This window comes from Olea europaea, unplaced genomic scaffold (assembly GCF_002742605.1).
Source record: "Olea europaea var. sylvestris unplaced genomic scaffold, O_europaea_v1 scaffold979, whole genome shotgun sequence".
In the NCBI taxonomy this organism is placed as follows: Eukaryota; Viridiplantae; Streptophyta; class Magnoliopsida; order Lamiales; family Oleaceae; genus Olea; species Olea europaea.
Genome location: NW_019268297.1, coordinates 127,506 through 143,442, shown reverse-complemented (window position 1 = coordinate 143,442; position 15,937 = coordinate 127,506).

Below are 15,937 nucleotides of genomic sequence, written 5' to 3'. Positions count from 1 at the left end.
AAAACTCCTTTTCGACTTATGAGTACACCTTGGCCAAGGATTTCATCATTGACTTAATTGAATGAAACGTAGATCATAATCTCCTACTATCTAAGAGTGACGAATCCTTTATTGATCAATCACAACCTTCATATGATTCTTGACGTACCCGAACGATATCGTATTAGCGGCCCTTTTCAGAGCAACATCCAACACCGCCAAAGTATGACTGTCCTCATATAAGGTACTATGACGACCTCAAGTCAAAGGACCAATTCCACTACCGAATGTTAGAGATTAACCACTGACACTCAAATAGTTATCCATGTGGAATCTCTCTACGGGTCTCCAATCTCTTGTTCTATAACAAAAACATCCATGTGTTCATTTAAGTGTCACCACACTTTAGCTTGTGAGATCAGCTACTTACTTCACAAGTAAGAAATGCCACACGTGATGGTCTATCCGTAATAACGATATCCGTATCTCGTTATTACTTATAACCACGGACGATTTAAGATTCAATCAGATGTAATTTGTATCTCACAATCACAACTCCTTGTGATTAACAAATTACGGACTCTATTATTTATTTAATTGTCTATTAATTAAATAATAGATTTGTCATTTAATTGTATTAATTATATATAAAAGTATTTATGTCCAAAGTTGATTGGACCTAGGGCATAATACTTACAAACTCCCACTTGCACTAGATCCAATCACTTATATATCCAATATCATAAGTTTACATGACGATCATGTTTATACTATGACAACTCTTTGTCAGTGGATCTGCAATTTTATTAAATGTGGAAATTTGCTCTTCTCTTTACGTCATTTCTATGTATTATCTCTCTGATGAGATTATACCGTCTTAATACATGTTTGGATCATTGATGAGACCTTAGTTCCTGTGCTTTCGCAATGGCTCTATTGTTATCACAATACTTTGATATGTGATTAACAATATCAGAAACTACTCCAAGTTCATTTATGAACATCATGATCCATAGTGCAACTCTTTGCTACTTCTGAAGTAACCATGTATTAGGTTTCTACTATTGAATCAATGGTTGCTTCACGTTTGGAACCTTTCTAACATACCGCTTAAGAGTAAACCAGTTTCTTCATATGAAATCTTCTCAAGATTTCATCTATGTAAATTGGGATGAGTTAAGCAATCTTCTAGATCTACCTATATAGATCAAGTTGCTTATCCCATATCGTTTATGAATAATTCCTTTAACAACCATTATTTCAACGATTGAAACGTAGGGATGTCATTTTAGGAATACGAAAAATGCTCCCACTATCTTCTTGTAAACACACAATTCGTTTTTCAAATTTGATAAAATCAAACACTTCGACTTTTCATCAAATCTAAGATTTCAGCTCCAAGAGACTTCTCTTAACCTATAGTCACGATATGCAACTGTTGCAAACAAAACCTGAATGGACTTAAGCAAGGCTACAGGAGAAAAGTTTCGCCAAGGTCAACACTTAACCTTTGCTTCTACCTTGCTTTGTATAAATGGATATCCACATCCACATCGACCCTTCCCTTGTAAACAATTTACAAAACCTTATGGGTTTTATTCCATCAGGAAGCTTAACCAAGGTCCAAACCTTGTTCACATACGCCGAGTTCATCTCGAGTATCATGGCCTCATGCTGTCTCTTTTAAGTCAACACTTGACTTTATTTTGTTGCAACTAGCAGGTTCATTATCCTGGATCACTAATACCTAATTAATGAATTCGCACCTTCTTTAAGGTCGAATGATCCTACTAGATTCACACAGAGCTGTCATGTCCTCAGGAGTCTTTACTTCCTGATCCAAAGTATGTCACATATCAGATATGGGATTAAACTCGGATTTATCTACTTGGTTAACTATATCTGTGGACTCTTGAACTCTTTCAAAATTTATTTTACTCCCACTGTCCTCTCCTAGAATAAACATTTTCTCTAAGAAGACGACATGTCGTGAGACGAAGACTTTCTTCGTGATAATAGAATTTATATTCAAATGTCTCCTTTGAATATCACACAGATATGTATTTATCGGATTCGGTCTCAAACTTATCCGATTTAAGGCGCTTCAAATAAGCGTCATGACCCCAATCTTTCATATAAGATAAATTGGGACTATTGCATTTCCATAACTCGTATGGAGTTCTGTTAACCAATTTAGATGGGACATGGTTTAGTGTGTTACACACTGCAATCAATGCGTGACCTCAAAACAATTTTGAGAAATTTGCATGGCTTGTTATTAATCGCATTATATGTAATAATTAACGATTCTTCCTTTTAGATACACCACCTTACTGCAGTGTATATGAAGGAGTCCATTGCACGAGAATCTCATTCTCTCTTAGATAATCTAAATTTTATCTTTAAGATACTCTCACTTGATCAAATCTTAATTTGTGGGTATCTTTACCTATTTGTTTCTCTAATTCTAGTGTGAATCCCTTGAACTTTTCAAGAATTTCATGTTTGAGTTTTCATCAAGTATACATGATCATTGATGAAATAAGAGAAACATTACCTGGCATCTTTTGACATGAGTCCATATGTATCACTATGCATTAGACTAGTAATTATGCTGACCTTTCTTCTTTTCAATTAAAAGAAGATTTGGTCATTGTTCCAGACATGCATAATTTGTACTTGTCAAAATTAGTTAATCCCAAGTATACATCTCTATGTAACTTTGGAATTACTTTTTATCTATATAACAAAGTCTGTCATGCCAGATCTCGGTAATAATTAGATTATCGCATTTATGCCTTATAATTTAGTTTAAATTTCAAACAGTTTTTCCATCCAATTGACACTTGACAAATACAAGTATCAAACAATGTATCCAAAATCGGTGTACAAACAGCAAAGTTCAATTGGTAAGAACCTGCTATAAGTACACTATGGTGGACACTTTAGTTTACACTTTGTCACGTGACATTACCCTATTGTACAGTTTAAATTTCAAACAGTTGTTCCATCCAATTGACACTTGACAACAATGCAAGTGTTAAACATTGTGTCAAAAATCAGTGTACAAATAACAAAGTTCAATCGGTAAGAACCTTGCTACATGTACGCTATGGTGTACACTTTAGTTTACTATTTCCCATGTGACATTACCTCGTTCGACAGTTTAAAGTTTAAACAGCTTTCCCATCCAACTAACACTTGACAACAATGTAAGTGTCTAACACCGTGTCAAAAATCAGGGTACAAATAGCAATGTTCAATCGGGAAGAACTAAGCTACGTGTACACTATGCTGTACACACTCTAGTTACTCTTTGTCACGAGACATTACCCCACTAGACAGTTTAAATTTCAAATAGTTTTTCCATCCAATTGACACTTGATAAAAATGCAAGTTTAAATCAACGAGTAAAAAATCAGTGTACAAATAGCAAAGTTCAATCGGTAGGAACTTTGCTACAAGTAAACTATGGTGTACACTTTAGTTTATACTTTGCCACGTGACATTACCCTGTTGGACAGTTTAAATTTCAAATAGTTTTATATCCAATTGACACTTCACAACAATGCAAGTGTCAAATAATGTGTCAAAAATCAGTGCACAAACAGCAAACTTCAATCGGTAAGGCTCTTGCTACAAGTACATTACGGTGTACACATTAGTTTACACTTTGCCGTGTGACATTACTCTATTGGACAATTTAAATTTCAAACAGCTTTCCCATCCAATTGACACTTGACAACAATGCAAGTGTCAAACAACGTGTCAAAAATCAGTGTACAAACAGCAATGTTCGATTGGTAAGAACCTTGCTACATATACACTATGGTGTGCACTTTGGTTTACGATTTGCCACGTGATGTTACCCTGTTGGAGAGTTTAAATTTTAAATAGTTTTTCCTTCCAATTGACACTTGACAACATTGCAAATGTCAAACAACGTGTCAAAAATCATTGTAGAAATAGCAATGTTCAATCAGTGAGAACCTTGCCACATGTAAACTATAGTGTACACTTTAGTTTACACTTTGTCATGTGACATTACCCTGTTTGACAATTTCAATTTCAAACTATTTTCCCTTCCAATTGATACTTGACAACAATGCAAAGGTCAAACAACATGTCAAAAATCAGTGTATAAATAGCAATGTTCAATTGGTAAGGACCCTGCTGCATGTATACTATGGTGTACACTTTAGTTAACACTTCACCGTGTGGCATTACCCTTTTAGACAATATAAACTTCAAACAGTTTTCCCATCCAATTGACACTTGACAATAATGTAACTGTCATACAACGTGTCAGAAATTTGGGTAAAAATAGTAACGTTCAATCAGTAAGAACCTTACTACATGTACAATATGGTGTAAACTTTAGTTTTCACTTTGCCACGTGACATTACCCTATTGGACAGTTTAAATTTCAAACAACTTTCCCTTCCAATTGACACTTGACGTCAATGTAAGTGTCAAACAACATGCAAAAAAATCCGTGTACAAATAGCAAAGTTCAATCGGTAAGAAACTTGCTACATGTACACTTGAGTTTACACTTTGCCACGTGACATTACCCTGTTCAAAAGATTAAAGTTCAAACAGTTTTCCCATCCAATTGACACTTGACAGCAATGCAAGTGTTAAACAACGTGTCAAAAATCTGTGTACAAATAGTAAAGTTCAATCAGTAGGAACCTTGCTATATGTACAATATAATGTGCACTTTAGTTTACAATTTGCCACATGATACTGCCCTGTTGGACAGTTTAAATTTTATACAGTTTTCCCATCCAATTGACATTTGACAACAATACAAGTGTCAAACAACATGTCAAAAATCATTGTACAAATAGCAACGTTCAATCGGTAAAAACCTTGCTGCATGTACATTATAGTGCACTCTTTAGTTTACACTTTATCCCGTGACATTACCCTATTGGATAGTCTAAATTTCAAATCGTTTTCCCATCCTATTGACACTTGACTACATTGCAAGTGTGAAACAAAGTGTCAAAAATCAGTGTACAATTAGCAAAGTTCAATCGGTAAGAATCTCTTTATAAATACACTATGGTATATTTATAAACAACGTGTCAAAAATCAGTGTACAAATTGCGAAGTTCAATCGGTAAGAACCTTACTATATGTACACTATGGTGTACACTTTAGCTTACAATTTGCCCCGTGACATTACCCTGTTGGACAGTTTAAATTGGAAACAATTTTTCCATCCAATTGACACTTGACAACAATGCAAGTGTCAAACAATGTGTCTAAAACTAGTGTACAAATAGCAATGTTCAATCGGCAAGAACCTAACTACATTTACACTTTAGTTTACATTTCGCCACATGATTTTTCCATCCAATTGACACTTGACAACAATGCAAGTTTTAAATAACATTTCAAAAATCTGTATACAAATAGCAAAACTCAATCTGTAAGAACCTTGCTACATGTACACTATAGTGTATACTTTAGTTTACACTTTACCATGTAACATTACCCTGTTAGACAGTTTGAATTTCAAATAGTTTTCCCATCTTGTTAACACTTGACTACATTGCAAGTGTGAAACAACGTATCTAAAATCAGTTTACAAATAGCAAAGTTCAATCAGTAAGAACGTCGTTATAAATACACTATAGTATATACGTTAGTTTACACTTTTCTAAGTGAAATTACCCTATTGAAGAGTTTAAATTTCAAATAGTTTTTCCATCCAATTGACACTTGACAATAATGCAAGTGTCAAACAACGTGTCAAAAATCAGTGCACAAATAGCAAAGTTCAATCGGTAAGAACCTTACTACTTGTACACTATGGTGTACACTCTAGTTTACAATTTCCCACTTGACATTACCCTATTGGACAATTTAAATTGAAAACAATTTTTCCATCCAATTGACACTTGACAACAATGCAAGTGTCAAACGACTTGTCCAAAATCAGTGTACAAATAGCAATGTTCAATCGGTAAGAACCTAGCTACATGTACACTATGGTGTACACTTTAGTTTACACTTTGCCACGTGACGCTGCCCTATTGGACAGTTCAAATTTCAAACAGATTTCCCATCGAATTGACACTTGACAATAATGCAAGTGTCAAACAACGTGCCAAAAATAAGTGTACAAATAACAAAGTTCAATTGGTAAGGACTTTACTACATGTACACTATGGTGTACACTTTAGTTTACACTTTGTGACGTAACATTACCCTATTGGACAGTTTAAATTTCAAATAGTTTTCCCATCCAATTGACACTTGATAACAATGCAAGTGTCAAACAACGTGTCAAAAGTTTGTGTACAAATAGCAACGTTCAGTCAGTAAGAACTTTGCTACATATACACTATGGTTTCCACTTTAGTTTACAATTTGCCACGTGACATTACCCTGTTGGACAATTTAAATTTCAAACCGTTTACCCATCCAATTGACACTTGACAACAATGCAATTGTGGAACAACGTGTCAAAAATTTGTGTACGAATAGCAAAGCTCAATCAGTAGGAATCATACTACATGTACAATATGGTGTACACTTTAGTTTACAATTTGCCACGTGACATTGCCCTGTTGGACAGTTTAAATTTGAAATAGCTTTCCCATCCAATTGACACTTGACAACAATGCAAGTGTCTAACAACGTGTCAAAAATCAGGGTACAAATAGCAATGTTCAATCAGGGTACACGCTTTAGTTACACTTTTGTCACAGGACATTACCCTGCTAGACAGTTTAAATTTGAAATAGTTTTTCCATCCAATTGGCACTTGATAACAATGCAAGTTTAAATCAACGTGTAAAAAATAGTGTACAAATAGCAAAGTTCAATCGGTAAGAACCTTGTGATAAGTAAACTATGGTGTACACTTTAGTTCACACAATGCCACGTGACATTACCCTGTTGGGCAGTTTAAATTTCCAACAGTTTTCCCATCTAATTGACACTTGACAACATTGCAAGTGTCAAACAACGTGTCAAAAATCAGTGTACAAATAATAATGTTCAATTAGTAAGAACCTTGCTACATGTATACTATGGTGTACATTTTAGTTTATACTTTGCCACGTGACATTACCCTTTTAGACAATATAAGCTTCAAATAGTCTTCCTATCCAATTGACACTTGACAACAACGCAACTGTCATACAACGTGTTAAAAATCAGTTTAAAAATAGAAAAGTTTAATCGATAAGAATCTTGCTACATGTACACTATGGTGTACACATTAGTTTACACTTTACCATGTGACATTACCCTGTTGGACAGTTTAAATTTCAAACAGTTTTCCCTTCCAATTGACACTCGACAACAACGTAAGCGTCGAACAGCGTGTAATAAAATCAGTGTACAAATAGCAAATTTCAATCGGTAAGAAGCTTGCCACATGTACACTTGAATTTACACTTTGCTACGTGACATTATCCTATTGGATAGTTTAAATTTCAAAAAGTTTTCCCATCTAATTGACACTTGACAACAATACAAGTGTTAAACAACTTGTCAAAAATCTGTGTACAAATAGCAAAGCTCGATTAGTAAGAATCTTACTACATGTACAATATGGTGTGAACTTTAGATTAAAATTGGCCCCATTACATTACTCTGCTGGACAGTTTAAATATCAAACATTTTCCCCATTCAATTGACACTTGACAACAATGCAAGTGTCAAACAATGTGTCAAAAATTAGTGTACGAATAGCAATGTTGAATCAGTAAAAACCTTGCTACATGTACACTATAGTGTACATTTCAGTTTGCACTTTATCACGTGACATTGCCCTGTAGGACAGTTTAAATTTCAAATAGTTTTCCCATCCTATTAACACTTGACTACATTGTAAGTGTGAAACAACGTGTCAAAAATCAGTGTACAAATAGTAAAGTTCAATCGGCAAGAACCTTGTTATAAATACACTATAGTATACACTTTAGTTTACACTTTTCCACATGATATTATCCTGTTGAAAAGTTTAAATTTCAAACAGTTTTCCCATCCAATTGACACTAGACAACAATGCAAGTGTCAAACAACGTGTCAAAAACCAGTGTACAAATAGCGAAGTTCAATCGGTAAAAACCTTGCTACATGCACACTATGGTGTACACTTTAGTTTACAATTTGCCATGTGACATTACCCTGTTGGACAATTTAAATTTGAAACAGTTTTTTCATCCAATTAACACTTGACTACAATGCAAGTGTCAAACAACGAATCCAAAATCAGTGTACAAATAGCAATGTTCAATCGGTAAGAACCTAGCTACATATACACAATGGTGTACACTTTAGTTTACACTTTACCGCATGACATTATCTTGCTGGAGAGTTTAAATTTCTAACAGTTTTTCCATCCAATTGACACTTGACAACACTGCAAGTGTCAAATAACGTGTCAAAAATCAGTGTATAAATAGTAAAGTTCAATCGGTAAGGCCCTTGCTTCATGTACACTATGGTGTACACATTAGTTTACACTTCGCCGTGTGACATTACCCTGTTGGGCAGTTTAAATTTCAAACATTTTCCCATCCAATTGACACTTGACAACAATGCAAGTGTCAAACAACGTGTCAAAAATCTGTGTACAAATAGCAATATTCAATCAGTAAGAACCTTGCTACATGTACACTATGGTGTACACTTTAGTTTACGATTTGCCACGCGACATTACCCTATTGGACAGTTTAAATTTCAAATAGTTTTCCCATCCAATTGACACTTGACAACATTGTAAGTGTCAAAAAATGTGTCCAAAATTAGTGTATAAATAGCTATGTTCAACCAGTAAGCACCTTGCTACATGTCCACTATAGTGTACACTTTAGTTTACATTTTGCCACGTGACATTACCCTGTTTGACAGTTTCAATTTCAAACTATTTTCCCTTCCAATTGATACTTGACAACAATGCAACGGTCAAACAACATGTCAAAAATCAGTGTACAAATAATAATGTTCAATTGGTAAGGACCCTGCTGCATGTATACTATGGTTTACACTTTAGTTTACATTTTGCCACGTGACATTACCCTTGTAGACAATATAAACTTCAAACAGTTTTCCCATCAAATTGAAACATGTCAAAAATTAGTGTAAAAATAGTAACCTTCAATCGGTAAGAACATTACTACATGTACACTATGGTGTAAACCTTAGTTTACACTTTGCCACGTGACATTACCCTGTTGGACAGTTTAAATTTTAAACAATTTTCCTTTGCAATTGACACTTGACACCAATGTAAGTGTCAAACAACGTGAAAAAAAATCAGTGTACAAATCGCAAAGTTCAATCAGTAAGAAGCAAAGTTCAATCGGTAAGAAGCTTGCTACATGTACACTTGAGTTTACACTTTGCCACGTGACATTACCTTGTTGGACAGTTTAAATTTCAAACAGTTTTCCCATCCAATTGACACTTGACAACAATGCAAGTGTTAAACAACGTGTCAAAAATTGTGTACAAATAGCAAAGCTCATTCGGTAACAACCTTGCTACATGTATAATATGGTGTGCACTTTAGTTTACAATTTGCCACATGACATTACCCTATTGGACAGTTTAAATTTCAAACAGTTTTCCCATCCCTTCGACACTTGACAACAATGCAAGTGTCAAACAACGTGTCCAAAATCATTGCACAAATACCAATGTTCAATCAGTAAAAACCTTGCTATATGTACACTATAGTGTACACTTTTTTTTACACTTTACCACGTGACATTACCCTGTTGGATAGTTAAAATTTCAAATAGTTTTCCCATCCTGTTAACACTTGACTACATTGTAAGTGTGAAACAACGTGTCAAAAATCAGTGTACAAATAGTAAAGTTCAATCGGTAAGAACCTTGTTATAAATACACTATAGTATACACTTTAGTTTACACTTTTCCACATGACATTACCCTGTTGAACAGTTTAAATTTCAAACAGTTTTCCCATCCAATTGACACTTGACAACAATGCAAGTGTCAAACAACATGTCAAAAATCAATGTACAAATAGCAAAGTTCAATCGGTAAGAACCTTACTAAATGTATACTATAGTGTACACTTTAGCTTACAATTTGCCACGTGACATTACCTTGTTGGACAGTTTAAATTGGAAACAGTTTTTCCATCCAATTGACACCTGACAACAATGCAAGTGTCAAGCAAGGTGTCCAAAATCAGTGTACAAATAGTAATGTTCAATCGATAAGAACATAACTACATGTACACTACGGTGTAAACTTTAGTTTACACTTTGCTACGTGACATTACCCTATTGGACAGCTTAAATTTTAAACAGTTTTTCCTTCCAATTGACACTGGACATGAATGTAAGTGTCAAACAACGATTAAAAAAATCAATGTACAAATAGCAAAGTTCTATCGGTAAGAAGCTTGGTACATGTACACTGAAATTTACACTTTCCCACGTGACATTACCCTGTTGGACAGTTTAAATTTCAAACAGTTTTCCCATCTAATTGACACTTGACAACATTGCAAGTGTCAAACAATGTGTCAAAAATTAGTGTACAAATAGCAATTTACAATCGGTAAGAAGCTTGCTACATGTACACTTGAGTTTACACTTTGCCACATGACATTACCCTGTTGGACAGTTTAAATTTCAAACAGTTTTCCCATCTAATTGACACTTGACAACAATGCAAGTGTTAAACAACTTGTTAAAAATCTATGTACAAATAGCAAAGCCCAATCGGTAAGAACCTTGCTACATGTACAATATGGTGTGCACTTTAGATTAAAATTTGCCACGTGACATTACCTTGTTGGACATTTTAAATTTCAAACATTTTTCTCGTCCAATTGACCCTTGACAACAATGCAAGTATCAAACAACGTGTAAAAAATTAGTGTACAAATAGCAATGTTCAATCAGTAAAAATCTTGCTACATGTACATTATAGTGTACACTTCAGTTTGCACTTTACTACGTGACATTGCCCTATAGGACAGTTTAAATTTCAAATAGTTTTTCCACCCTTTTGACACTTGACTACATTGTATGTGTGAAACAACGTGTCAAAAATCAATGTACAAATAGCAAAGTTCAATCGGTAAGAACCTCGCTATAAGTAATCTATGGTATACACTTTAGTTAACACTTTTCCACGTGACATTACCATGTTGAACAGTTTAAATTTCAAACAATTTTCCCATCCATTTGACACTTGACAACAATGAATGTGTCAAACAACGTGTCAAAAATCAGTGTACAAATAGCGAAGTTCAATTGGTAAGAACCTTGCTACATGTACACTATGGTGTACACTTTAGTTTACAATTTGCCATGTGACATTACCCTGTTGGACAGTTTCAATTTGAAACAGTTTTTCAATCCAATTGACACTTGACTACAATGCAAGTATCAAACAACGTATCCAAAATCAGTGTACAAATAGCAATGTTCAATCGGTAAGAACCTAGCTACATGTACACTATGGTGTACAATTTAGTTTACACTTTGCCGCATGACGTTACCTTGCTGGATAGTTTAAATTTCTAACAGTTTTTCCATCGATTTGACACTTGACAACAATGTAAGTGTCAAACAACGTGTCAAAAATCAGTGTACAAATAGTAAAGTTCAATCGGTAAGGCGCTTGCTACATGTACACTATGATGTACACATTAGTTTACACTTTGCCGTGTGACATTACCCTGTTGGACAGTTTAAATTTCAAGCAGCTTTCCCATACAATTCACACTTGACAACAATACAAGTGTCAAACAACGTGTCAAAAATCAGTGTACAAATAGCAATGTTCAATCGGTCAGAACCTTGCTATACGTACACTATGGTGTACACCTTAGTTTACGATTTACCACGCGACATTACCATGTTGGACAGTTTAAAGTTTAAATAGTTTTCCATCCAATTGACACTTGACAACATTGTAAGCGTCAAACAACGTGTCCAAAATCAGTGTACGAATAACTATGTTCAATCTGTAAGAACCCTGCTACATGTACATTATAGTGTAAACTTTAGTTTACACTTTGCCACGTGATATTACCCTGTTTGACAGTTTTAATTTCAAACTATTTTCCTTTCCAATTGATACTTGACAACAATGCATGGGTCAAACAACGTGTCAAAAATCAGTGTTCAAATAGCAATGTTCAATTGGTAAGGACCCTACTACATGTATACTATGGTGTATACTTTAGTTTACACTTTGCCACGTGGCATTACCCTTTTAGACAATATAAACTTCAAACAGTTTTTCCATCAAATTGACACTTGACAACAATGCCACTATCATACAACACGTCAAAAATTAGTGTAAAAATAGTAACCTTCAATCGGTAAGAACCTTACTACATGTACACTGTAGTGTAAACTTTAGTTTACACTTTTCCTTGTGACATTAACCTATTGGACCGTTTAAATTTCAAACAGTTTTCCCTTCCAATTGACACTTGACATCAATGTAAGTGTCAAACAACGTGAAAAAAATCAGTGTACATATTGTAAAGTTCAATCGGAAAGAAGCTTGGTACATGTACACTTGAGTTTACACTTTGCCACTTGACATTACCTTGTTGGACAGTTTAAATTTCAAACAGTTTTCCCATCCAATTGACACTTGACAACAATGCAAGTATTAAACAACGTGTCAAAAATTTGTGTACAAATAGCAAAGCTCAATCGGTAAGAACCTTGCTACATGTACAATATGGTGCGCGCTTTAGTTTACAATTTGTCACGTGACATTACCCTATTGGATAGTTTTAATTTAAAATATTTTTCCCATCCATTTGACACTTGACAACAATGTAAGTGTCAAATAACGTATCAAAAATCATTGTACAAATACCAATGTTCAATCAGTAAAAACCTTGCTAAATGTATACTATAGTGTACACTTTTTTTTACACTTTACCACGTGACATTACCCTATTGGACAGTTTAAATTTCAAATAGTTTTCCCATCCTGTTAATACTTGACTACATTGCAAGTGTGAAACAACATGTCAAAAATCAGTGTACAAATAGCAAAGTTCAATCGGTAAGAACCTTGTTATAAATACACTATGGTATACACTTTAGTTTACACTTTTTCACGTGACATTACCCTGTTGAACAGTTTAAATTTCAAACAATTTTCCCATCCAATTGACACCTGACAACAATGCAAGGGTCAAACAACGTGTCAAAAAACAATGTACAAATAGCAAAGTTCAATCGGTAAGAACCTTACTAAATGTACACTATAGTGTACACTTTAGTTTACAATTTGCCACGTTACATTACCCTGTTAGGCAGTTTAAATTGGAAACAATTTTTCCATCCAATTGACATTTGACAACAATGCAAGTGTCAAGCAACGTGATCAAAATCAGTGTACAAATAGCAATGTTCAATCGATAAGAATATAACTACATTTACACTACGGTGTAAACTTTAGTTTACACTTTGCTACGTGATATTATCCTATTGGACAGTTTAAATTTCAAACAGTTTTCCTTTCCAATTGATACTGGACATGAATGTCAATGTCAAACAACGATTAAAAAAATCAGTGTACGAATAGCAAAGTTCTATCACTAAGAAGCTTGCTACACATACACTTGAGTTTACACTTTGCCACGTGACATTACCCTGTTGGACACTTTAAATTTCAAATAGTTTTCCCATCCAATTGACACTTGACAACATTGCAAGTATAAAACAACATGTCAAAAATCAGTGTACAAATATCAATCTCCAATTAATAAAAACCTTGCCACATGTATACTATGGTGTACACTTTAGTTTACACTTTGCCACGTGACATTACCCTTTTAGACAATATAAACTTCAAATAGTTTTCCCATCCAATTGATACTTGACAATAATACAAGCGTCAAATAATGTGTTAAAAATCACTGTACAAATGGCAATGTTCACTCAGTAAAAACCTTGCTACATGTACACTATAGTGAACACTTTAGTTTACACTTTACCACGTGATATTACCCTGTTGGATAATTTGAATTTCAAATAGTTTTCCCATCCTGTTAACACTTGACTACATTGCAAGTGTGAAATAACGTATCAAAAATCAGTGTACAAATAGCAAAGTTCAATCGGTAAGAACCTCATTATAAATACACTATGGTATGCACTTTAGTTTACACTTTTCCAAGTGATATTACCCTGTTGAACTGTTTAAATTTCAAACAATTTTCCCATCCAATTGACACTTGACAACAATGTAATGGTCAAACAATGTGTCAAAAATCAGCGTACCAATAGCGAAGTTCAATCGGTAAGAACCTTACTACATGTACACTGTGGTGTACACTTTAGTTTACAATTTGCCACGTGACATTACCCTATTGGACAGTTTAAATTGGAAACAATTTTTCCATCCAATTGACACTTGACAACAATCTAAGTGTCAAACAACGTGTCCAAAATCAGTGTACAAATAGCGAAGTTCAATCGTTAAGAACCTAGTTACATGTACACTATGGTGTGCACTTTAATTTACACTTTACCACGTGACATAGCCCTATTGGACAGTTTAAATTTAAAACAAGTTTCCCATCGAATTGACACTTGACAACAATGCAAGTGTCAAACAACGTGTCAAAAATCAAGGTACAAATAGCAAAGTTCAATTGGTAAGGACCTTGCTACATGTACACTATGGTGTACACTTTAGTTTACACTTTGCCACGTGACATTACCCTATTGGATAGTTTAAATTTCAAATAGTTTTCCCGTCCAATTAACACTTGACAACAATGCAAGTGTCAAACAACGTGTTAAAAGTCTATGTACAAATAGTAAAGTTCAATCAACAAGAACCTCGCTACATGTACACTATGGTTTACACTTTATTTTACAATTTGCCACGTGACATTACCCTATTGGACAACTTAAATTTCAAACAGTTTACCCATCCAATTGACACTTGGCAACAATACAAGTGTGAAACAACGTGTCAAAAATCTGTGTACAAATATCAAAGCTCAATCGGTAATAACCTTGCTACATGTACAATATGGTGTACACTTTAGTTTACAATTTGCCACATGACATTACCCCGTTGGACAGTTTAAATTTGAAATAGCTTTCCTATCCAATTGGCACTTGACAACAATGGAAGTGTCTAATAACGTGTCAAAAATCAGGGTACAAATAGTAACGTTCAATCTGGGTACGCACTTTAATTACACTTTTGTCACAAGACATTACCCCGCTACACAGTTTGAATTTCAAATAGTTTTTCCATCCAATTGACACTTGATAACAATGCAAGTTTAAATCAACGTGTAAAAAATTAGTGTACAAATAGCAAAGCTCAATCGATAAGAAACTTCTGACAGGTAAACTATGGTGTACACTTTAGTTTACACAATGTCACGTGACATACCCTGCTGGACAGTTTAAATTTTCAACAGTTTTCCCATCCAATTGACACTTGACAACATTGTAAGTGTCAAACAACATGTCAAAAATCAGTGTACAAATAGCAATGTTCAATCAGTAAGAACCTCGCTACATGTACACAATAGTGTACAATTTAGCTCACACTTTTCCACATGACATTACCTTGTTTGACAGTTTAAATTTCAAACTATTTTCCCTTCCAATTTATACTCGACAACAATGCAAGGGTCAAACAACGTTTCAAAAATCAGTGTACAAATAGCAAAGTTCAATCGGTAAGGACGCTGCTACATGTATACTATGGTGTAAACTTTAGTTTACACTTTGCCACGTGACGTTATCCTTTTAGACAATATAAACTTCAAACAGTTTTCCCATCCAACTGACACTTAACAACAATGCAGCTGTCATACAACGTGTCAAAAATCAGTTTAAAAATAGCAAAGTTTAATTGGTAGGAACCTTGCTACATGTACACTATGGTGTAAACTTTAGTTTACACTTTGCCATGTGACATTACCCTGTTGGACAGTTTAAACTCC